Source organism: Rattus norvegicus, chromosome 2, assembly GCF_021556685.1.
Source record: "Rattus norvegicus strain SHRSP/BbbUtx chromosome 2, alternate assembly SHRSP_T2T, whole genome shotgun sequence".
Lineage (NCBI taxonomy): Eukaryota > Metazoa > Chordata > Mammalia > Rodentia > Muridae > Rattus > Rattus norvegicus.
The window spans coordinates 51,857,172-51,882,663 of record NC_141535.1 but is presented as its reverse complement, the minus strand read 5'-3'; the positions used below and the strand labels follow the sequence as shown (position 1 = coordinate 51,882,663).

Sequence of the window (25,492 nt, the reverse complement as noted above, 5' to 3'; positions counted from 1 at the left end):
AAACTTCTCTCCCGCCCATTCTTCCTTCTCCTCCAATGACAGGACTCCTCCTCTCCTGTACCTGCCCCTCACCTGTACTTTACAAATTCAATGGGGATGTTCTGATGAAGTCACCTGATTCCTGAGTAAGGGACTAGGCAGCTGTTCCTGGGGCAATGGAATTAGCATCAAAATACAGATAACTTCAGGGCAAAGGACAACAGAACAGAAAAGAAGAGAGACTTTACTTTTTCTCACATAGCTTATATTTCCCAACAAAATCTTTCAAGCAGTATAAAAATCACAATATGGTTACATTCTATTTTTCATTAGTGAATTATTACAATGAGTATACATAGAAAACATGTTCTGAATATCCTTACATGAATAAACATTATGTATTATGCATAAAAATTATTCCCAAGAACCCACATGCATTTGTAGTTAAGCAAGGTAATTTTATGAGCCAGTTTCTCTTACTGGCAGGCTGCAATTTGCAGTTACAAAGAAAGGATCAATTATTTTATTATTATCTTAAAAAGTAATCTTAAAAACACTTAAGAGAATGATAAATCTAAACTATTACATAAAAATCAATTAGTCATTTCTACTTTAAATCTTCAGGGTTCATTAACAACCTTTTAAAAATTAAATCCTATCAGGATGCTGAGGGCAAAAATGGGTACATGAAATTAATCATCACCTTGATCAGCAGCCAAGCTTTAGCAAGAAAGGCACATAAGGTGGTCCTTGTTGGGCTACCATTGTTCTTGATCTCTGACCTTATAAAACACTTGCTCAATAATCAAAAGTATGACTTTTTGAACTCTACATTTTTCCCTAAAATTTTTTAAGTCAAAGCTGTTTGCAAAAATATCTTAACCTAATTTTACTAATAGTCTTCTCTAAATTCTTTCTAAGGGTGATGGTCATTGCTCGCAATCTACATCTTAAAATTCTTTCTGAGTGTGGTGGATGAGTCATTAATCTGTGACTGTAGCAATGCTTGAAAATGATCAGTAGATATTATTGTGTCAATGATACTGCCCAGTAAGGAGCTAGAAGCCACTTTAGAGTTTACCAGTGATGTGGTAACTGTGAAGACTACAAAAAGAAAGATGCTTCATAACAGTGTGAAGTCCTCAGGTCCTCAGGCTTTGCCTCTGTGAAGGACACTCTCAGGGCTAATGATTGAGCTGAATATTATGAATTCCAAAGCTGTTTTACTGTTCCTCTTACACAGCCCTCAATATTTGACCTTTCATGAATCTCTTCATTAACTGCCACTCACCAAAAATTTAAATAAATGAATAAATCAATCAATCAATAAATACCCATCTCCCAGCAACAACAGCAGCATCAGTAGCAGCAGCAACGACAACAACAACAACAACAACAACAACAACAACAACAACAACAACAACAGACTGCCAGTTCATGCCTGGTTGCAGCAGGAAACACTGAGACACCACCTCAGACTGAGCACAACCTTCCCTGCACAGAGCATGACTAGAAAGTTGATGGTGAAGTGATGGTGAAAGAAAGAGAAGCAGAGGGCTTTGTGCACTATATGGATAAGGAGAAGTAGAATAGGAGAAGCAAAGGTCATTGATGAACTTGCTCCTTGAGAGATGCTGAATTTCATTGACCATCAGTGAAGCCATTGACCATCAAGTGCCAATGAACCTGTGACTTCTTCCTTTGAGAGAGCCACCCACTGTTTGAGTCTTTTTGACTGCCAAAACTTCATCATAGCCCAGGAAGAAGTGCAGTGCCTGAAGAATGGAGAACCACAACTAACTCAATGTGTTCTGCTGTGTTTATTTGTAATCATTGGCCTATTTGCTGATCTCTTTGGTTGATTGTAGTAGCAGTTTAGCCATGTGACTGGATGGCTCTATGATGAATTATAATTTTTCTATGCCATGTTTCACCTTGGACAGGGATTTATTTCCTTTGGAGTCTTTGTGTTGGACAAGCCTTTGACCATCCTACCTTTCAAAAGATGTCATTGCTGACACAGCACAATGAAGAAATATATAATGGAGAGATGGGAGAGATGGGAGAGCAGAACAGTTTAGGTACTATGAGGAGAAGTAGAACTTGAGACACTAGGATGGTTGTAAGGAATAGCCTGATATATGTAGCCTGAGCTGCCATCTGAGGTCACAGTGTAGTGTGGCCTAATGCTGCCACTAAAGGCCAGGTTTGGATCCATGGCCCTGACCAGCAGTGGTCTGTGTCTATGTCCCTGCTAACACCAAAGGACATGCAGATGGTCCTGGTCTGGGCTACTACTGTCTAGGTCCATGTAAATATCTGAGGTCTGAGCAGGACTGGCCCTTGCAACTTTGCTTGCGCAGCACAGTAGAGCTTGCTTTGTTGGTGGGCCATGAGTGAGGCAGCCTAAGGGTGAGCATAGGAGAGCTGGCTCAACCCCTCCTGTGTCCTTCAATGGCATGGTTGGGGACAGATAGCCTCTGTAGCCCCTAGACTCCTGTAGCACACAGAAGAGCTTGCCCTGCTCCTTTCCTGTGAATCATGAAGGAATGGACTCCTAGGGCCAGAAAAAAGGAGAATAAGGCCCATTCCTCACCTAAGCAGCATTGTAGAACTGTTCCTGGTGGCATGGGTATGAGAGAGCTGGTGGGATCCAGGACTTTGGAGTTAGCCCACACCAACATATACTCCATCTATTAACTACTGGAACATATGAAAAGGCCAGTCCTGCAGAACAAAAGCTGCAGGATCTCCTTGACACAGGACAACAACAAGATATCAGATTGTAAGAGTGGCAGAAGCCAGAGGCTTAGAACTAGTCCAATGACTCATTGCAATAAACATTTGCACACAAAGAAATGTGGACAAAGAGGGTATACTATATGAAACAGTATAGCTTCCCTGCTGAGATTTTTGTTTTCTCTTGTTTGAGGGGAGGATGAGGTTGCAAGGGAGGAGGGCAGATATAGAGGGTATATTTGGGAGCTGGTGAGTGTAAACTCTTGAGTACAAACATAAACATTTAGAAGGTAGTTTGACAAATATCCACTTAACAAGGCAGAAGCAGTAGAAATAGTATACACTAGGGCATATAACTTTCCATTCCATGTATCTTTGGCCAGGTCCATAGTACCAAGTATTTCTTCATGTTGTTGAGCAGCCCTCAGATACAGTAAAAATGTAGTTGGTTATTCCCATAATGGTCATCTCAAAATTGCACCAGTAGACACATCTTGCCTTACAAATTGGTGTTATAGCATGTAAAGTCTATAGCTGTTTTTTTTCTTCCTAAATATTAATCCTGTGGCAACTTAAAAAGAAGGCATCTCTTAGCTCAGTTCTAACATAATTTTTCTATATCTTACATCCAAAGGGTTGCCTTCAGCTCTAGGGTCTTCTTTGCTAGTTCAGTTGGGAAAGCAATAGTAATAGCAACAATCAATATTTGGTGGTGGGGCTTGCTTAGATTCCTTGGCCAGCAAGTCATAGAGAAGTTATCTTTTAATGAGCTATAGTTTCTAGGGTAAGTATTATCCACATATGCAGGGTAAAGAGGTGATTTCTTTAAGAGATGGTTAGGTAAGTAAACAGGACTGATTCTTTTCTTGGAAAAATGATTCATTGCATTTTTATGGCATTGAATTGATCACATGAACAGGTGTTAGAATAATTTTGTTTTCCTTAACTTAATCTTCTGCCTTGTTTTTGTCACATGGCCTCTCTCTTTTTTTAAATTGGCTATTTTATTTATTTACATTTCAAATGTTAACTTCTTTCCCAGTTTCCCCTCTGGAAGCCCCCTACCCCAACTTCCCTTCCCCTTCTTTTATGAGAGTGCTTCCCCCCTACATCCACCAACTCCTGCATCCCTGCCCTGGCATTCTCCTACAATGGGGCATTGAGCCTTCCCAGGACCAAGGGCCTTTTCTCCCATTGATGTCCAACAAGGCCATCCTCTGCTACATATGCAGTTATATACGCCAGCAATGTAAACCCCCTCTATCATTAAAAGATAACTTCTCTATGACTTGCTGGCCAAGGAATCTAAGTAAGCCCCACCACCAAATATTGATTGTTGCTATATATATAGCCAGAGGACTCCTGTCATTAGAATTGTGAGCCAAATAAAGTTGTATTTCTTATACATTATTCCACATTAAGTACTTTATTAAGGAGCACAAAATAGACTGAGAGGAAAGAATTGAACAAAGGTAAAGGAAGGCATGGTTGCTATCAGTGAGTGGTGAAGTCACACCTACTAGGTCCAAAGTCCGTGTTCTTAATGCTCTCTGTACTGTCTTTCTAAGGTTGCCTCAGTAAGGCATTTCCAGAACCATAATTTTGACAACTCTAAATTAATTCATGGTTTGACTTTTATGTCCCCAGAGTCACATGATGCTGTAGATTACTATGTTTATTGGCATTCTATTGCAACTTACAATCTCTGAGTCTGCAGCTTTGTACCAGGAAAGTGTTCTCTTTATGCAAACTGAGAAGAGTGGTGAGCTTAGTTCTAAAGTTCCTAGTGTTGTGGCCATTGAACTTGTAGATTATTGGATGAAGGGATTCTAATCACAGTCCCATCTAGACCAGACTCAGGGCTTAGATGTTGGTCAAACGTTTTGATCTCAAACCTGACTGGAAATACTTATTGTAGACTATTTAACCATTTTTCTTTAAGAACTAGAAAGTATTCAAAGAAAGTAAAATGTAGTATGTTTGAATAGTACTATTATATCATCTGCAAATAGTAACACTATGACTTCCTTCTTTCTGATTTATAATTGCTTAATCTTCACTGGTTGTCTTATTGCTCTGGCTAGAACTTTCTGCTTTTTCTGCCTGTGAAAACTTTTGCATGGATTACATTGGCCAACATGTCTCTTTCTGTACCAAAACAATACCGTTTTTATCATCATTGCTCTGTAGTACAGCTTGAGGTCAGGGATGGTAATTCCTTCTGAAGTTCTTTTATTGTTCAGCTTATCCTGGGTTTTTTATTTTCTCATATGAAGTTGAGAATTGCTCTTTCAAAGTCTACAAAAAATTTTATGTGGAATGCATTGAATCTGTAGATTTCTTTTGGCAAGATGGTCCTTTTCACTATGTAATTCTGACTGTCTATGAGCATGGGAGATCTCTCCATTTTCTGAGGTCTTCTTCAATTTCTCTCTCCAGGGATTTGAAGTTCTTATCATACATATCTTTCACTTGATTGGTTAAGGGTACACCAAGACATTTTATATTATTCATGATTATTGTAAAGGGTGTTGCTTTCCTAATTTCCTTGTCAACCAGTTTATCATTTGTATAAAGAAAGGTTACTGATTTGTTTGAGTTAATTTTGTATCCAGCCATTTTGCTAAAGTTTTAGCTGTAGAAGTTTTGTGGTAGAATTTTTAGGGCCACTTATTTATACTATCATGTCATCTGCAAATAGAGATACTTTGATTTCTTCTTTTTCTGAGTTGCATTCCCTTAATCTCCTTTACCTGTCTCATTGCTTTGGCTAAAATTTCAAGTACTATATTGAATAGACAGGGAGAGAGTGAGCAGCCTTATCTTCTCCCTGACTTTAATGGAATCGCTTTAAATTTCTCTTCATTTAGCTTGATGTTGGCTATTGGCTTATTGTATATTGCTTTGAGTATGTTTAGGTATATGCCTTATATTTCTGATCTTTTTAATTCTTTTAACATTAAGAGGTGTTGAATTTTGATAAAGTTGGTTTTTTGCATCTAATGAGATGATCATGTGATTTTTTTCTTTAGTTTGTGGATTACATTGATGGATTTTCATATATTGAAACATCCCTGCATCCCTGGGATGAAGGCTACTTGATAATGATGGACGATGTTTTTGATGTGTCCCCCAATTTGGTTTGAGAGTATTTTATTGGGTATTTTTTGCATCAATGTTCATAAGAGAAATCAGACTAAAGTTTTATTTCTTTGTTGAGTCATTGTGTGGTTTAGGAATCAGGGCAACTATAGCCTCATAGAAAGAATTAGGCAGTGTTCCGTCTGTTTCTCTTCTGTGGAGAATTTGAGAAAGATTGAAAACCATCTGGCTCTAAGTTATTTTTTGGTTGGGAGGCTTTTAATGACAGCTTCTATTTTCTTAGAAGTTATAGGACTGTGTAGATAGTTTACCTGAACTTGATTTAGCTTTGGTAAGCAAATTCTGTCTAGAAAATCATCTATTTCACTTAGACTTTCCAGTTTTGTGGTATATAGGTTTTGGAGGTAAGACCTACTGATTCTTTGAATTTCCTCAGTTCTCAGTGTCTATTATTATGTTTCTCTTTGTGTGTGTGTGTGTGTGTGTGTGTGTGTAAAAACTTTTTTATTGGCTATATTTTTTTTGACTGTTTGCAATGTCTAGAACCCCTGGCCTTTATTTTTTTCCCTCCATCTTTATTAACTTGGGTATTTCTTATTTACATTTCAATTGTTATTCCCTTTCCCGGTTTCCGGGCCAACATCCCCCTAATCCCTCCCCCTTCCGTTCTATATAAGTGTTCCCCTCCCCATCGAACAACCATTACCACCCTCCCCCCAACAATCACTTTCACTGGAAGTTCAGTCTTGACAGGACCAAGGGCTTCACTTCCACTGGTGCTCTTACTAGGTTATTCATTGCTACGTATGCAGTTGGAGCCCAGGGTCAGTCCATGTAGTCTTTGGGTAATGGTTTAATTCCTGGAAGCTCGGGTTGGTTGGCATTGTTGTTCATATGGGGTCTCAAGCCCCTTCAGCTCTTTCAGTCGTTTCTCTGATTCCTCCAATGGGGGTCCCGTTCTGAGTTCAGTAGTTTGCTGCTGGCAATCGCCTCTGTATTTAACATATTCCGGCTGTGTCTCTCTGAAGAGATCAATATCCAGTACTATAAGCCTGCACTTCTTAGCTTCATCCATCTTATCTAGTTTTGGTGGCTGTTTATGTATGGGCCACATGTGGAACAGGCTCTGAATAGCTATTGCTTCAGTCTCTGCTCTAAACTTTGATCCCTATATCCTCCTATGGGTATTTTTGTTCCCTTTTTGTGAAGCATCCCCATTTTTGTCATCCTTCTTCAGTTTCATGTGGTCTGTGCATCTTGGGTAGTTCGAGCATTTGGGCTAATATCCACTTATCAATGAGTGCATACCAAGTGTGTTTTCCTGTGATTGGGTTATCTCACTCAGGTCGATATTTTCTACTTCCATCCATTTGCCTATGAATTTCATGAAGTTATTGTTTTTGATAGCTGTGTAGTACTCCATTGTCTAGATGTACCACATTTTCTGTATCCATTCCTCTGTTGAAGGGCATCTGGGTTCTTTCAAGCTTCTGGCTATTATAAATAAGACAGCTATGAACATAGTGAAGCATGTAACTTTGTTGTATGTTGGAGCATCTTTGGGGTATATGCCCAAGAGAGGTATAGCTGGATGCTCAGGCAGTTCAATGTCCAATTTTCTGAGGAACCTCCAGATTGAGTTCCAAAGTGGTTGTACCAGTTTGCAATCCCACCAACAATGGAGGAGTGTTCCTCTTTCTCCACATCCTCACCAGCATTTGCTGTCACCTGAGTTTTTGATCTTAGCCATTCTCACTGGTGTGAGGTGAAATCTCAGGGTTGTTTTGATTTGCATTTCCCTTATGACTAAAGATGTTGAACATTTCTCTAGGTATTTCTCAGCCATTTGGCATTCCTCAGCTGTGAATTCTTTGTTTAGCTCTGAACCCCATTTTTTAATAGGGTTATTTGTCTCCCTGCGGTTTAACTTCTTGAGTTCTTTGTATATTTTGGATATAAGGCCTCTATCTGTTGTAGGATTGGTAAAGATCTTTTCCTAATCTGTTGGTTGCGGTTTTGTGCTAACCACAGTGTCCTTTGCCTTACAGAAGCTTTGCAGTTTTATGAGATCCCATTTGTCAATTCTTGATCTTAGAGCATAAGACATTGGTGTTTTGTTCAGGAATTTTTTTCCAGTGTCCATGTGTTCGAGATGCTGCCCTAGTTTTTCTTCTATTAGTTTGAGTGTATCTGGTTTGATGTGGAGGTCCTTGATCTACTTGGACTTAAGCTTTGTACAGGGTGATAATATCCTGGGTTTTTTATTTTCCCATATGAAGTTGAGAATTGCTCTTTCAAAGTCTACAAAAAATTTTATGTGGAATGCACTGAGTCTGTAGATTTCTTTTGGCAAGATGGTTCTTTTCACTATGTAATTCTGACTGTCTATGAGCATGGGAGATCTCTCCATTTTCTGAGGTCTTCCTCAATTTCTTTCTTCAGGGTCTTGAAGTTCTTATTGTACAGATCTTTTACTTGCTTGGTTAAAGTCACACCGAGGTACTTTATATTATTTGGGTCTATTATGAAGGGTGTCGTTTCACTAATTTCTTTCTCGGCTTGTTTTTCTTTTGTGTAGAGGAAGGCTACTGATTTATTTGAGTTAATTTTATACCCAGCCACTTTGTTGAAGTTGTCTATCAGCTTTAGTAGTTCTCTGGTGGAACTTTTGGGATCACTTAAATATACTATCAAATCATCTGCAAATAGTGATATTTTGACTTCTTCTTTTCCGATCTGTATCCCCTTGACCTCCTTTTGTTGTCTGATTTCTCTGGCTAGAACTTCAAGAACAATATTGAATAAGTAGGGAGAGAGTGGGCAACCTTGTCTAGTCCCTGATTTTTTTGGGATTGCTTCAAGTTTCTCTCCATTTAGTTTAATGTTAGCAACTGGTTTACTGTATATAGCTTTTACTATGTTTAGGTATGGGCCTTGAACTCCTATTCTTTCCAGGACTTTTATCATGAAGGGGTGTTGAATTTTGTCAAATGCTTTCTCAGCATCTAATGAAATGATCATGTGGTTTTGTTCTTTCAGTTTGTTTATATAATGGATCACGTTGATGGTTTTCCTTATATTAAACCATCCCTGCATGCCTGGGATGAAGCCTACTTGATCATGGTGGATGATTGTTTTGATGTGCTCTTGGATTCAGTTTGCCAGAATTTTATTGAGTATTTTTGCGTCGATATTCATAAGGGTAACTGGTCTGAAGTTCTCCTTCTTTGTTGGGTATTTGTGTGGTTTAGGTATAAGAGTAATTGTGGCTTCATAGAAGGATTCGGTAGTGCTCCATCTGTTTCAATTTTGTGTAATAGTTTGGATAATATTGGTATGAGGTCTTCTATGAAGGTCCGACAGAATTCTGCACTATACCCGTCTGGACCTGGCCTCTTTTTGGTTGGGAGAACTTTAATGACTGCTTCTATTTCGTTAGGAGTTATGGGGTTGTTTACTTGGTTTATCTGTTCCTGATTTAACTTCAGTGCCTGGTATCTGTCTAGGACATTGTCCCTTTCCTGCAGATTTTCAAGTTTTGTTGAATATAGGCTTTTGTAGTAAGATCTGATGATTTTTTTGAGTTTCCTCTGAATCTGTAGTTATGTCTCCCTTTTCATTTCTGATTTTGTTAATTTGGACACACTCTCTGTGTCCTCTCATTAGTCTGGCTAAGGGTTTATCTATCTTGTTAATTTTCTCAGAGAACCAACTTTTGCTTCTGTTGATTCTTTCTATGGTCCTTTTTGTTTCTACTTGGTTGATTTCAGCTCTGAGTTTGATTATTTCCTGCCTTCTACTCCTCCTGGGTGTATTTGCTTCTTTTTGTTCTAGAGCTTTTAGGTGTGCTGTCAAGCTGCTGACATATGCTCTTTCCTGTTTCTTTCTGCAGGCACTCAGCGCTATGAGTTTTCCTCTTAGCACAGCTTTCATTGTGTCCCATAAGCTTGGGTATGTTGTACCTGTAATTCTTTCAGGAATTTTTGTGATTCCTCTCTATAGGCTTCTACTTGTTTATTTTTGTTTTCCTGCATTTCTCTAACAGAGTTCTTCATGTCTTTCTTGGAGTCCTCCAGCATCATGATCAAGTATGATTTTAAATCTATATCTTGCTTTTCTAGTGTGTTTGGATATTCAGTGTTTCTGTTGGTGAGAGTATTGTGCTCTGATGATGGCTTGTAGTCTTGGTTTCCATTGCTTGGGTTCCTGCGCTTGCCTCTCGCCATCAGATTATCTCTGGTGTCACTTTGTTCTGCCAATTCTGACAGTGGCTAGGCTGTCCTATAGGCCTGTGTGTCAGGAGTGCTGTAGACCTGTTTTCCTGTTTTCTTACAGCCAGTTATGGGAACAGAGTGTTCTGCTTTCGGGCGTGTAGTTTTTCCTGTCTACAGGTCTTCAGCTATTCCTGTGGGCCTGTGTCCTGAGTTCAGCAGACAGGTCGCTTGGAGCAGAAAAGTTGGTCTTACCTGTGGTCCCGTGGCTCAAGTTTGCTCATGCGGTGTTGCTTTTGAGTTCTCCGTGAGGGCAGCAACCAGGATGGCCTGTGCTGCCTTTTCCGGGAGCCCCTGTACACCGGGGTCCCAGATGGCATTAGGTGTTTTCCTCTGGAGTCAGAGATGTGGGCAGAGTGTAGTCTCTTGTAGCTCCCAGGCGTGTCTGCCTCTCTGAAGGTTTAGTTCTCCCTCCCACGGGATTTTGGAGGAGAGAGCTGTTGATCAGGTCCCTTCAGTTCCTGGTGGTGTCTGGAGCGCAGAGGACCTGCAGCTCCAGTGCCATTATCTTCCAGTTCCCAGAGGCCATATACAGTTTCCTTTTGGGCTAGGGATGTGGGCAGGGGTGGGCAATATTGGTGGTCTCTTCCACTCTGCATTCTCAGGAGTGCCCACCTGTCCGGGCGGTGAGCTCTCTTTCCCATGCGGTTTGGGGACAGTGAGGTGAGGACAAGGATCTGCGAGGTTGGGGATCCAGCTAGAAACCGGAAGTATCCGGTCCCAGAGGAATTTTGCGTCTGTGTGTCCTGAGACCACCGTCAGTTTGCTTGGAGCAGAAAAGTTGGTCTTACCTGTGGTCCCGCAACTCAAGTTTGCTAGTGGGGGGCTGCTTTTGAGCTTTCCGTGAGGGCGGCAACCAGGAGGGCCTGCGCTGCCTTTTCCGGTTTATCTGTGCTTGATTTAACTTTGGTACCTGGTATTTGTCTAGAAAATTGTCCAGATTTTCAAGTTTTGTTGAATATAGGCTTTTGTAGTAGGATCTGATAATTTTTTGAATTTCCTCTGGTTCTGTTGGTATGTCTCCCTTTTCATTTTTGATTTTGTTAATTTGGACATACTCTCTGTGCTCTCTGGGTAGTGTGGCTAAGGGTTTATCTATCTTTTTGATTTTCTAAAAGAACGAGCTTTTGGTTCTGTTGATTCTTTTTTTTTTTTCTTTTTTTTTTTTTTATTAACTTGAGTATTTCTTATATACATTTCGAGTGTTATTCCCTTTCCCAGTTTCCGGGCAAACATCCCCCTCCCCCCTCCCCTTTCTTATCGGTGTTCCCCTCCCCACCCTCCCCCCATTGTCTGTTGATTCTTTGTATAGTCCTTTTTGTTTCTACTTGTTTGATTTCAGCCCCGAATTTGATTACTTCCTGCTTTTTACCCATTTTGCGTGTATTTGCTTCTTTTTGTTCTAGAGCTTTTAGGTGTGCTGTCAAGCTGCTGATTTATTCTCTCTGGTTTTCTCTGCAGGCACTCAGATCTAAAGTTTTCCTCTTAGCACAGCTTTCATTGTGTCCCATAAGTTTGGGTATGTTGCAGCTTCATTTTCATTAAATCTTGGAAGGGAAGTCTTTAATTTCTTTATTTCTTCCTTGACCAAGTTATCATTGAGTAGAGCATTGTTCAACTTCTATGTATATGTGGACTTCTTTCTTTATTGTTCTTATTGAAGACCAGCCTTAGTCCATGGTGGTCTGATAGGAAGCATGGTATTATTTCTATCTTTCTGTGTCTGTTGAGGCCTGTTTTGTGACCGACTATTTGCCTTTTTTTGTTCATTTGGGTAATGCCTTTATGAATTTAAGTTAATTTTGCAAAAGGTTTATTTGTCTTGTTCATTTTCTCAAAGAGCCCGCTCTTGGATTTGTTGATTCTTTGTATTGCTTTTTGTTTCTAATTGATTGATTCCAGTTCTGAGTTTATTTTCTGCTATCTACTCCTCTTGGGTGTGTTTTCTTCTTATTTTTCTCCTTCTCCTCCTCCTTCTGCTTCTGCTTCTCCTTTTGTTTCTCCTTCTCCTTCTTCTTTTCCTCCTCCTCTTCCTCCTCCTCCTTCTTCCTTTTCCTCAGTTTGTTTTTGTTTTCTAGAGCTTTTTTATGTACTTTAAAACTGTTAATATAAAACTCATTGATAAGTGAATATTAGCCTAAAAGCTGAAACTACCCAAGATGCAATCCACAGACCACAGGAAACTCAAGAAGGATGACCAAAATGCGGATGCTCCCACTCCTTCTTTAAAGGAGGAAAAAATATCCATAGGAGGGGATATGGAAGCAAAGTTTAGAACAGTAACTGAAGGAATGGCCATTCAGAGCCTGCTGCACACGTGATATATATATATATATATATATATATATATATATATATATATATGTACATATATATATATATATATATATATATATATATATATATATAATCAAAACTATACAATATTGATGAAGCTAAAAATGCATGCTGAAGGGGACCAGATATAGATTTCTCCTGAAAGACATATCCAGAGCATGTCCAATACAGATGTCAATGCTAGCAGCAAGCCACTGAACTGAGAACAGGACACCCTTGGAGGGCATTAGAGGGAATATTGAAAGAGTTGAAGGAACTTGCAACCCCATAAGAGCAACAATGCCAACCAACCAGAGCTCCCAGGGACTAAACCATTACCGAAAGACTATACATGGACTTACTCAGGACTCCAACTGCCTATGTAGCAGAGAATAGCCTTGTTGGGGCACCAGTGGAAGGGGAAGCCCTTTGTCCTGATAAGGTTGGACCCCCAGGACAGGGGAATATGGGGGGCAGTAAGGGGGATGGATGGGGGAATACCCATGTGGTGGAGAGAGGCTTATGGGCACAAAACTGGGAAAGGGAATAAAAATTGAAATGTAAACAAAGAAATATATCTAATAAAAATGAAATGTATCTCTGTAGTTTCTTTATGAAGGCACTTATGCTTTGAACTTTAGCACTGCTTTCATTGTGTTTTATATGTTTAGGTATGTTTTGCCTTCATTTTCATTGAATTCTACAGTCTTTAATTTTTCCCTTTATTTTTACTTTGACTTGGTGGTCATTGACCTAAGAGTTGTTCAGTTTCTATAAATATCTCTGCTGTTTCTGTTGTTGTTGAAATCCAGCTTTAATCCATGGTGGTCAGAGAGGAAACAAGGAGTTATTTCAATTTTCTTGTATCTGGTGAAGCTTGCTTTGTGACTAAGTATATCATCAATTTTGGAGAAGGTTCCATGAGGTAGTAAGAAGAAAGTATAATCTTTTATTTTTGGGTGCAATGTTCTGTAGATATCTATTAGGTGCATTTGATTATTAGCTCTGTTTATTGCATTAATTCTCTGTTTAATTTCTGCCCTGGTGACCTGTTTATTGGTGAGACTAGAGTTTTAATGTCTCCCATGATTAACATATGGGGTATTCTGTGTAATTTAAGCTTTAATAATGTTTCTTTTATGAATGCTTGGGTCCTCGCCCTTTGGGCATAGACTTTCAAAATTCATATGTCTTCTTGGTGTATATTCGCTTTAAATAATATGAAGGGTCCCTCTGTATCTCTTTGGAATAGTTTTGGTTGAAAGTCTATTTTATTATACACTAAAATGGCAACTGCAGCCTGTTTGTTGGGTCCATTTGCTTGGGAAACCTTTTTCTAGCCGTTTACTTGAAGTAATATCTATCTTTGTTGCTGAACTATTTCTTATATCCAGCAGAATGATGATCTACTCTCTTCACTTGTGTCTTTTTGGGGGAATTAGGACCATTGATGTTGAGAGATATTAACAGCCAGTAATCCTTAGTTCCTTTTACTTATGTTGGTGACAATGTTCTCTCTCTCTCTCTCTCTCTCTCTCTCTCTCTCTCTCTCTCTCTCTTTCTCTCTCTGTGTGTGTGTGTGTGTGTGTATTTCTTCTGGTTTTGCTGGTATGGAACAATCAATTTCTTATATTTTCTTAGGTATACTTACGTACCTTTTGTTGGAGTTTTCTTTTTAGTGTTCTCTTATGGTTAGACTAGTGGAAATATATTGTTTAAATTTGGTTTCATCATGCAGTTTCATGTTTTCTCCATCTATGGTGATTGAACTTCTAGGCTGGCATTAGTGATCTCTTAGAGACTGTAAAACATCTGCTCAGGCTCTTCTGACTTTAAGTCTTTGTTGAGAAGTCTGGTGCAATTCTAATAGGTCTTCTTTTACATGTTACTTGGCCAATATCTCTTGTGTTTTTAATATTCTTTCCTTGAACATTTAGTGTGTTCATTATTAGATGGCGGGAAGATTTTCCTTTTTGGTCCACTTTGTAAACTTCTCATACACTTTTAGGCATCTCTTTCCTTAGGTTGGGAAATTATCTTCTACGATTTTGTTGAAGATATTTCCTAGGCCTATAAGTTGGAATTTTAGTACTATCTGAAAGTTTTTAGTTTTAGCATTTTCTTTGACCAGTGTATTGATTTCTTATATTGTATTTTCTATAGTTAAGATTTTCTCTTCCATCTCTTGTATTCTGCTGGTGATACTTGTGTCTGTAGCTCCTGATTTCTTTGTTAGTTTTCTGTCTCCAGGACTCCCTCAGGTTGTGTTCTCTTTACTGCCTCTACTTACACCTTCAGGTCTTGAACAGTTTTGTTCATTTTTCACCTCTTTGATTATAATTTCCTGTACTTTTTATGTTTATTCATTTTCTTTGTTATTGGGTATTTTATTGATTTACATTTCAAATGTTTTCCCCTTTCCCAGTTTGTCCTCTGGAAACCCCATATCCCATCTCTACATACCCCTCCTACTATGAGGGTGCTCCCCCGCTCACCTCCCCATTCCTGCCTTCCTGCCCTGGCATCTCCTACACTGGAGCATTGAGCCTTCACAGGACTAAGGTCCTCTCTTCCCATTGATGTCTGAGAAGGCCATCCTCTGCTATATATGCGGCTGGAGCCATGGGTTGCTCCATGTGTATTCTTTGGTTGGTAGTTTAGTCTGTGGGAGCTTTATGGGGTTTGGTTGGTTGATATTGTTGTTTTTCCTATGGGGTTGCAAACCCCTTCCATTTCTTCAGAGCTTTCTCTCCTTCCTCCATTGGCGACCCTGTTGGCTGTGAGCATCCACTTCTATATTTATCAGGCTCTGGTAGAGCCTCCCAGATCAGTTGTATCAGGCTCCTGTCAGCAAGCACTTCTTGGCATCTGCAATAGTGTCTGGGTTTGATATCTGTATCTAGGATGGATCCCCAGGTGGGGCAGTCTCTGGATAGCCTTTCCCTCAATCTGTACTCTACATTTTGTCTCCATATTTCTTCCCATGAGTATTTTGTTCCCCCTTCTAAGAAGGACAGGAGCACCCACACTTTGGTCTTCCTTTTTGAGGGTCATGTGGTCTCTCAATTGTTTCTTGGGTATTCCACACTTTTGGGGCTAATATCCACTTATCAGTGAGTGCATACCATGTGTGTTCTTTTGTGCCTGGGCTACCTCACTCAGGATGATATTTTTTAGTTCCATCCATTTACCTAAGATTTTCATGAAGTCATTGTTTTTAAAAGCTGAGTAGTACTCCATTGTGTAGATGTACCACATTTTCTGTATTCATTCTGTTGAAGGACATCTGGGTTCTTTCCAGCTTCTGACTATTATAAATAAGGCTGCTGTTAACATAGTAGAACATGTGTTCTTGCTATATGTTGGAGCATCTTTTAGATATATACCCAGGATTGGTGTAGCTGGGTTCTTGGGTAATACTATGTCCAATTTTCTGAGGAACCAGACTGATTTCTCCAATGGTTGTACCATTTTGCAATGTTACCTACAATGGAGGAGGATCTTTCTCCAGATCCTCACCAGCATCTGCAGTCACCTGAGTTTTTGATGTTAGCCATTCTGACTGTTGTGAGGAGGAATCTCAGGGTTGTTTTGATTTGCATTTCCCTGATGACTAAGGATGTTGAACATATCTTTAGATGCTTCATGGACATTTGATATTCCTCAGTTGAGAATTCTGTTTATATCTGTACCCCATTTTTAATAGAATTAATTGATTCTCTGGAGTCTACCTTCTTAAGTTCTTTGTGTATATTAGATATAAGCCATCTATTGAATGCAGGATTAGTAAAGATTTTTTTCCAAATCTGTTGATTGTTGTTTTGTCTTGTTGATAGTGTCATTTGCCTTACAGAAGCTTTGCAATTTTATGAGGTCCCATTTGTTGATTCCTGATCTTTGAGCATAAGCCATTGGTGTTCTGTTCAGGAACATTTCCCCTGTGTCTATGTGTTCGAGGTTCTTCCCCACTTTCTCTTCTATTAATATGAGTGTATCTGGTTTTATGTGGAGGTCCTTGATGTACTTGGACTTCAGCTTTGTACAAGGATGTAAAAAAAGGATCAATTTGCATTCTTCTACATGCAGACCTCCAGTTGAACCAGCACCATTTGTTGAAAATGCTGTCTATTTTCCACTGGATGGTTTTAGTTCCTTTGTCAAAGATCAAGTGACCAGAGGTGTGTGCTGTCATTTCTAGGTCTTCAATTCTATTTCATTGATGTACCTGCCTGTCCCTGTACCAATACCATACAGCTTTTTATCACTATTGCTCTGTAATACAACTTGAAGTCAAAGATGGTGATTCCTCTGAAAGTTCATTTTCTATTTAAGGGCCTCTATTTTTTTCCTGTGTTTCTATAAAGGATTTAATCATTTCCACTTTAAAGGCTTCTATCATTTTCATATGATTTGATACAAGGTAACTTTCCTCTGATTCTGGTATGTGAGGACATTCAGGGCTTTCCGTTGTAGAAGAGTTGGGTTTTTGATGGTGTCATACTACCCTGCCTTTTGTTGATTGTGTTCTTAAGCTGATGTTTAGGCTTATAGCTGTTTCTAGTGTTAGCAGGCCCAGTAGTCCCTGATGGGAGCAGGCTTCTGGGGCTACAGGCAGATATGGTAGTCCCTGATGTAAGTATATCTCTGTCTGTGGAGCTGGTAGTTGCAGTCCTCTATCCTGGAGAGCCACAAGGAGATACTCAAGGAGTTGTGACACGTGAAGTGGAGTGCACTGGGGGTAGAGTAGGTTTGCCTAGAGCAGGTGGCAGGCAGAGAATTGGGTTAGTATCTTACCTGGTGACATGTGATGGCTGCATGCAGGCTTTTGGAATTGTAGTTAAAAGTATGAACCAGAAGATTGAGTGCAGAAGTCACAGGCAGCCTTCATAGCTACTGGGTTTGCTGAGCATCCAGCAGGCAGGGGGTCGAGGTTAGGGATCTCACCTGGTTGACCCTGGCAGCAGTATGCTTCCAGGATTTCAAGTGGACCTGTGACCTTGGGAAGTAAATTGCAGGTGTGGCAGAGAGTTCACTGCTACTGGGTTTGCCCATTGGGAATTGGGGTAGGGGCTTCATCTGGTAGTCCCTGATGGCTGCAGACTTTTTAAATTTTTGGTTAGTGGTGTGGACTGGACTAGAAGATGGAGTGTACGGTGCATTCTCCCAAAAAAACTGTAATAAGTACTGGAAATAGGATTTATTTATTTGTTATATGAGATAGTAGTTGCTAATATGAAGCCCTTGATAGCATCTCAGTCCATTCAAATATTCTTAGCCTAAAATATCAGGGGTCAGAATAGAGGATAATCAACTGTAGGCACAGTGGTTTATTTTTATTGGGAAAATTGACACACATCGATGAGCATTTTTTTGATGGTTTATTCTCGATAAATAGCATCATGTGTTAAATGATGTTTGAGTATTCACAGATGACTGAGCTAGATCGATTTTTATGCTTGGAAGCTTTCTAGTTATCTGTATAACCAAGCAGTGTAATTGCTTCACTGTATTAAAAGTAAGTGGCCTGAACACATCAGATATTTTTCTCAGACAAACTTGCCATCTGAGTATTTTCAAAAATAAATTTGAATAGCCAGACTTATGGAAATTAACAAGGTAATAGCTATGCATAGGAACACAGAAAATTCAATCTATCAGTGCAATGTATTACACAGCATTAGAAGTATATTTTGAATGTCTAGGTCTTTTGTTATATAAAAATCTTTAAGTTTTAATTATATGCTTTGTATGTTAACATTGTAAGAAATTAAAAACTCTGTTAATTTATAAGCATTATACATATAGAAGTATTTCCTTTCTCAGCTAGCTCTTCCCTTTCCTCTGAGCTACAAATCTATTAACGTACCACTTCTGTAACACACATTATTGCTTTAAATCATAATATAGCATAGTCATCTTTTAGAGTTTATGCTTGTCAAATGAAGTGCAATAGACCCTGTAGATACTGGGACTATTAAATGATAAGAATTAACTTTATAATATGGAATATTGTCACTCTCTTAGATTTAAATTAGATGAGATGTGATGGATTTCATTATGGAAATTTCATAAATTATTCCTATGTCTTCTGTAACATACAACTGTGTAACTTCCTCTCAGCCCTGATACCCATCATACTGATTCACTTCACCCCAACCCTCCAAATATTGTCTTTCAAGTCACAAGTAATTCACTACTTCCCTTTTTATTCTTCTCTCCACTAAGATCTCTCTTTCTCCTCCTATTAGGTCATGTATAGTTCCATGACCTCTATTGCCACACCAAACTAACAAACATGTTGTGTCCTTCTGAGTCTGACTTGTTTCATTTAACGTAATGATTTCCATATCATACAATTTTTTCAAATGACATTATTCATTTCCTCCAAGGATAAATAAAATGTTCCTGTATACATGCACCATATTTTCTTTATCCATTCATATTTCATTGGCCATCTAGTCTGATTCCTTTTCCTAGGTTTTATGAATAGTTCTGCAAAACCCATAGATGTGGAAGCATGTCTGGGGGATGACTTAACAGGCCTTTGGGTATAAACTAAGGAGCAGTAAGCAAATTTAGGTCTTAATGTTTTGCTGATTTCCACACTGTCTATACAACTTTCTGTTCTCACTGGTAGTGAACACAGTTTCATCCCTATAACTTCCCTAGCCTTTGTTGTCATTTTTTAAAAATATCATTCATCTTTTTATATATGTCTTCTCAAAGAAATATATTCAAAATGCCTGTGGCACCTACAATTGTCTGAGAATTTTGACTGAAGGGTGTTCATTGAGATCCTGTTAAAAAGAATACTTGTATGGCACAATGGGTATAGACAATTGAATCAATTTGATGGCCTGAGATTTTTCCTCAGAACCTACATGGAACCACCAACCCAAGTTGTCCTCAAAGTTTCATATGTGTACCACCGCCTGTGTGTACATATGTACACATTACATATATATATACAGTGACACACACCTACCTGTAACGCCTGTTACAGAAGATTTAATGCCTTTTGAATTCCACAGGGACCAGTCACACACATGTCAAACAAACCTACTTGAGAGAGGAAAACATTCATACAATAAAATAAACAAAAATGTAGAATTGTAAAAGAAAAATATATTAAGTTGGTATCTGAAGTGTCTCAGTTAGACACTAATAAAATGTGTCTTAGGGTTTCTATTCCTGCACAAACATCATGAGCAAGAAGCAAGTTAAGGAGAAAAGGGTTTATTCAGCTTCCATGTTGCTGTTCATCACCAAAGGAAGTTCGGATTGCAACTCAAGCAGGCCAGGAAGCAGGAGCTGATGCAGAGGCCATGGAGGCTTCACCTGGCTTGCTCAGCTTGCTTTCTTACAAATCTTGAGAGTACAAGCCCAGGAATGGCACCACCCAAAAGGGGCCCCCCACCCTTGATCACTAATTGAGAAAATGCCGAATAGCTGGATCTCAAGGAGGCATTTACTCAAGGGAGGCTCCTTTCTCTGTGATAACTCCAGCTTGTGTCAAGTTGACATGAAGAACCAGCCAGTACAATTGACACCTTGTCAATATGACACACAAACACATCACTATTAAGTCTCAACCCTTACTTTTATATTCATCCCCAAGATCTAATGTTATCTTCCTGTGCCATAATTTCATGGGAGAGGATTTTGTCCAACAATCTCAAGACTTTATGACAGTCATCTTAGAGGTGAATATCTGTGGTCACCTAGCCAGTTTGAGCCATTGCAGTCAAAAAGCGGCCAGGCCAAAATCCAATACGGCTCCCTACACTAAATAACCTTAAAAGTTCCACAGTCTTTACAAATTCTTACATATTAAAATTTCAATTCCTTTAAAATATTCAATCTCTTTTAAAATTCAGGGTCATGATCAGACTTTTACATTTAGCAATCAACAGTATGGGTGAAAAAGGTCTACAGTAAAACCCTTCGTTGGAATGCTTTACACTTTCCATAGGAGAGAAACTAAAATAACCTGTTATACAATTATTCACAGATACAGTCCTGGAGCTTTTGCCCACACACATGAGTATTGTCTAAAACATGTCTTTGTAGCAGCTAGGCCCTGCCAGCACTGTGCTTGGTTGAGTTCACAAATCTGTTGTAACCAGTAGCTCTCTTCGCTTCTCTGTCTCTCCTCTTCTGTTAAGGTTTGTTTTCTGGTTGTAATTAGAACCTCCTGCCACTGCCATAGCTATTGCTGTTCCTGGAATCTCCACAGCCACCTTGGTTTTATGGTTTAGTAACATACTGGCCTCTGCTTTCATAAGGGCAAGAGCTCCTGCCTCCAAAGTGTCCTCCTTTCATCGGTCCAAAATTTAAAGACTGGTTGCTGTAATTGCCTGACAGCACCCACTCTGCCATGGTACTGAGAACCAGGCATAGTCCTGGGGGACTTACCAAAAGACATAGACTCTGGTCATTGGTGCTACAAGAATGCCAAAATTTTACTGAGGTTCACAATATATATGCACCAAGTCCACCAGGTGGAAAAAACCTGGAAGCACAGTGGAAAAACAAGTTTACATTCTCAGGATAAAAACAGGAACATGGAAATGACAAAAACAAGTTTACATTCTCAGGATAAAACAGGAACTGACTCAACAGTGTTACTGCCCATTGGCCAAACAGTAAAGGTGAAGATGTTCTTTTCTTAAAAACAAATGTTTCCATGTGCAGCAGCAAGGTCAGCAGGGGGGGCAAACACTGAGGGAGCCCAGGAGGGTCTGACAATTGCCAAAATCCTTGTAGCTTCCACCACTTCCAAAATTGCTTCCATCATTGCCAAATCCATTATAGCCATCCCCACTGCCATCATATCCACCACCATCACAGCTGCCACCCAAAGCCACCATGACCACTGAAGTTCCCTCCTTGACCAAAATTGTTATTGCCACCAAAACCACCTTCAGAACCTCTTTGACCTCGGAGGTGATTTTCGTGGTTTTGGCTTCAGGCTGGATGAAGCACTAGCCATCTCTTGCTTGATGGAGCCTTTATTACTTCACAGTTGTGGCCATTCACAGTATTGTATTTCCGAATAACAATTTTATCCACAGAGCCATGGTTATCAAAGGTGACAAAACCAAAACCCCTCTTCTTTCCACTGCCTCTATCAGTCATAATTTCAATCACTTCAATTTCCCCATACTGCTCAAAATAATCTCATAGGTGATATTGTTCAGTGTTTTCTTTAATACCACCAACAAAAAATCTTTTTCACAGTTAAGTGGGCACCTGGTCTCTGAGAATCTTCTCTTAAGTTCCGCAACTGTTCCATACCTTGTATGGTCTTTCATGGCAGCGTCCACTTCCGCCACAGTGGCATATGAGAGAAACCCAAAGCCTCCGGATCTTTTGGTATTTGGATCTCTCATTACCACTCCGTCAGTGAGAGTTCCCCATTGCTCAAGATGGTTCCTCAGACTCTCCTCCGTTGTTCAAAGCTCAGTCCTCCAATTAAGTGCTTCTGCAGCTGTTTCGGCTCCTTAGGCTCTGATTTAAATATGATGGCAGGGTGACAAGAGCCTTCAGTGATGCTTCCTCAGCAGTGTCAAAGAGCAGAGAGGCTCAAAGTCTCTTAACTGTGGGCTCAACTAAAATACTTTCTTCTTAAAGAGGGAAAAATATCAGGGCACCATTAAAATCAAAATCAAAATCAAACTCTAACCATCTAATGTTTGGGATCCACTCACAATCTTCTGGGCTCCTCCAAGGATTTGGGTCACTTCTCCAGCTCTGCTGTTTGTAGCACACACCTTTTCTTCTTGGCCCCAATACCTGTACTCCACTGCTACTGCTGTTCTTGGGGGTCATCTCATGGTACTGGCATCTTCAAAATACTGCTGTCTTTTGACTTAACTAGGCTTCACCAATAGCCTCTCATAGGCTCTAATTATGGTGCCAAGCCTCAACTCCCTTGCATGATCCCTTCAGTCCTGAGCCATCAATTGCAACTGAGGCTGCACCTTCATCAATGACCTTCCATGAATTCTCACAGTGCCCAGCCTCAGCTGTTCTTCATGTCTTCAAAATCAGTACTACTTGGTGACTCTTACACAACACCAGGTCCAGCCACAGCATGAGGTACAACCTTGGCTATCTTTAGAACACCGCCTCTTTGTGTTCTCTGAAAACACTTCCAGAAGATTTGATCTCAGTGATTCTGGTCCCTTCTTAATCACCACTAATTACTTAGCTCCAGCTGACCAGTATCAATAGTCCTAGCAATGCAAAGCTTTCACTGTAGTAGTTCTGGTATCTTGTTAATCACAGTTGATTCATCAGCCTCAGCTAACCAAAACCACAGCATTGTGACAATCAAATTAGCAACAGCCCTGAAAAGAGTCTTTAATCTTCCCTCTGAAATTTCATAAGCCAGGCCTCCATTTTCTGCATTTCTCAACATTATTTTCCAAGTTCCTACAGAACTTCCCACAGAGCTCTTAACACCTCAATGGCTTTTCTAATGCAAAGTTCCAAAGTCCCTTTACAGGCCTCCCCAAAACATGGTCAGGTTGTTACAGAAGTACCCTACACCTGGTACCAATTTGTCTTAGTCAGGGTTTCTATTCCTGTACAAACATCATGACCAAGAAGCAAGTTGGGGAGGAAAGGGTTTATTCAACTCATACTTTCCATATTGCTATTCAAAACCAAAGCTAGTCAAGAGTGGAACTCAAGCAAGCCAGTAAGTAATATCCCTCCATGGCCTCTGCATAAGCTCTTGCTTCCTGATCTGCTTGAGTTCCAATCCTGACATCCTTTGGTGATTAACAGCAATGTAGAAAGTGTAAGTTGAATAAACCTTTTCATCCCCAACTTGTTTCTTGGTCATGATATTTGTGCAGGAATAGAAACCCTGATTAAGACACCATGGCAGCTCTTATAAAAGAAAACATTTAGTTTGGGCTAGCTTACAGTTTCCAAAGTTTAGTCCATTATCACCATGGTAAGAAGCATGGCAGTATGCAGACACACATGGTGCCAAAGAAGGAGCTGAGAGTTCTGTATCTTGATCTACAGGCAGCAGAAGGGAGACTCTCACACTAGGCCTAGCTGGGCATATAAGACCTCAAAGCCTAACTGCATAGGAACACACTTCCTCCTACAAGGTCACATCTATTGTAACAAGGTAATGTCTCCTAAAGGGTCATTCCTCTTCACATCACATTCCACTCCCTGACCCGCCCTGGTTTGTAGCCATACCATTATGGAAAGTGCATTCAATCCAACTTCAAAAGTGCCCATAGACTATAGCAACCTCAACCTTATTAAAAGTCCAAAAGACAAAACATCTTCTGAGATCCATGCAATGGCTTAAGTGTAATTCTCTATAAAATTAAAATGAAAAAGCAGATTACATATTTTCAGCATACAATTCTAAAGGATAGTCATTATCATTCTGAAAGGGAGCATAGTGAGGAAATACTAGACTGAAGCAAAACAAAAACTCCAAACTCTGCATGTCTATATTTAATGCCAAAGTGCTCTTCAGATCACCAATTTCTTTCAGCTTTGTTGACAACAGTACACTTCTCTGTCTTGGGCTGGTTCCACTCTCCATTTGCAGCTCACCTTAGCAGGTATCCCAGAGCACTGGAATCTTCAACATTTTGGTGTCTTCAAACAATCTAGGCCTCACCTTCACAGCTTCAATCTAGGCCTCATCTTCACCTTTACCGCACACATGGCCCGAGCAGATTATTTTAGTTTTGGAGGGAGATTCCATAACCCTTTTCTAAACACATATGTGAGAATTCTGTTTGAATATTAAATTTATCAAATGGCTCTTTGGTAATTTATCACTTAATCAATGCTGCACATCAAGATTGTGACACATCTTTATTGTGAAAATAATAGAACTTAAGTGAACAGATAACTCACATTCTCCATGCCAGTGTTTGTGTCCTATAATCTAAGATGGATATTTTAGTAATTTACATGGTATAATATCCAAGTGGATTAATTACAAAATAGTTTAATGGCTTTTAATTTTATTTTAGCAGAATTTTAAAGTGTAGTTTGTCAGTATTAGAAAGGCATGGTAGTAGTCACCATCAATTTTCTTATGGAGTAAAAATAAAAGCAATTTGAAAGAAGTCAGTGAAATGTTGGGCATGTAGACCATTTGCTACTTTCTGACAACTGAAAGCTGAGACAATTGGACACATAAAAATTACATAAAGGTGCGGTAAATGTCACTTTCCAGTACAAATGTTTCACTGGGAAGGTTTCTTGTATTTAAATCTCAGTTGGAAATGTCAACTTATTTACTGATGAATGATGGAGCAATTGTCGTGATTACCAGTGTGAGACTCCCAGACATTAAAGAGAGTGAAGAGACAAAAAAGAAGACTGGACAGATCTTCTAACTTGCAGACTGATATCGACTAGACAAAAGTTCCATTATCAAGCTGTAGAGAAAAATTACAAGAAAATTCTTTACATAGTTCTGCAGAGGATACTGACCCAGTATAAAATAATAGGACTCAATGTAATATGCAACTACTTTGTTCTGCAAAATATTTAGCGGCTATTTTAAACATAAGAACAACTGAACTTTAGTTCACATTTTCTGGAAAACTCAAAAGACAAATATTTAGACTTTTCAAAATGGGAATTTATTGTTGTCATTCTGTTATCAAGAACGAGGAAGACAGAATAGGAAACTACTTCAACTTTTATTATCTAGGGCTTTAGCTGAACCATTGGGTTCCTAATATCTCAATACAATTAATATAGTGTTTCTTCGTTATGACAAACAAGGCCTCTCAAAAACTATAAAGATAACAACAAAGCTGTTAATTTTAAGCTTTATATTTATTTATTACAAAATAAAATAAAAAAACTCATACAGTAGGAATAATGACACCTGCTATAATTCCAGCATTTTGGAAGGTAGTGTCAGGCTGATCATAAATTTAGTCCCAAACTGGGGTACACAGTAAGTAAGAAGCTATACACTGAGGTGATATCTCAAAAAACAACACACACACACACACACACACACACACACACACACACACACACACACCTCCATAGAAATGAGAATGGGTAAGCATTGAAGG

General features: G+C 39.3%; 1 pseudogene; it reads right to left on the bottom strand.

Moving 5' to 3' along the window:
- Positions 1-20,591: 20,591 nt before the first annotated feature.
- The window catches only part of Hnrnpa1-ps25 (heterogeneous nuclear ribonucleoprotein A1, pseudogene 25), an 82,746-nt pseudogene continuing 77,845 nt past the window's right edge, over positions 20,592-25,492 (bottom strand).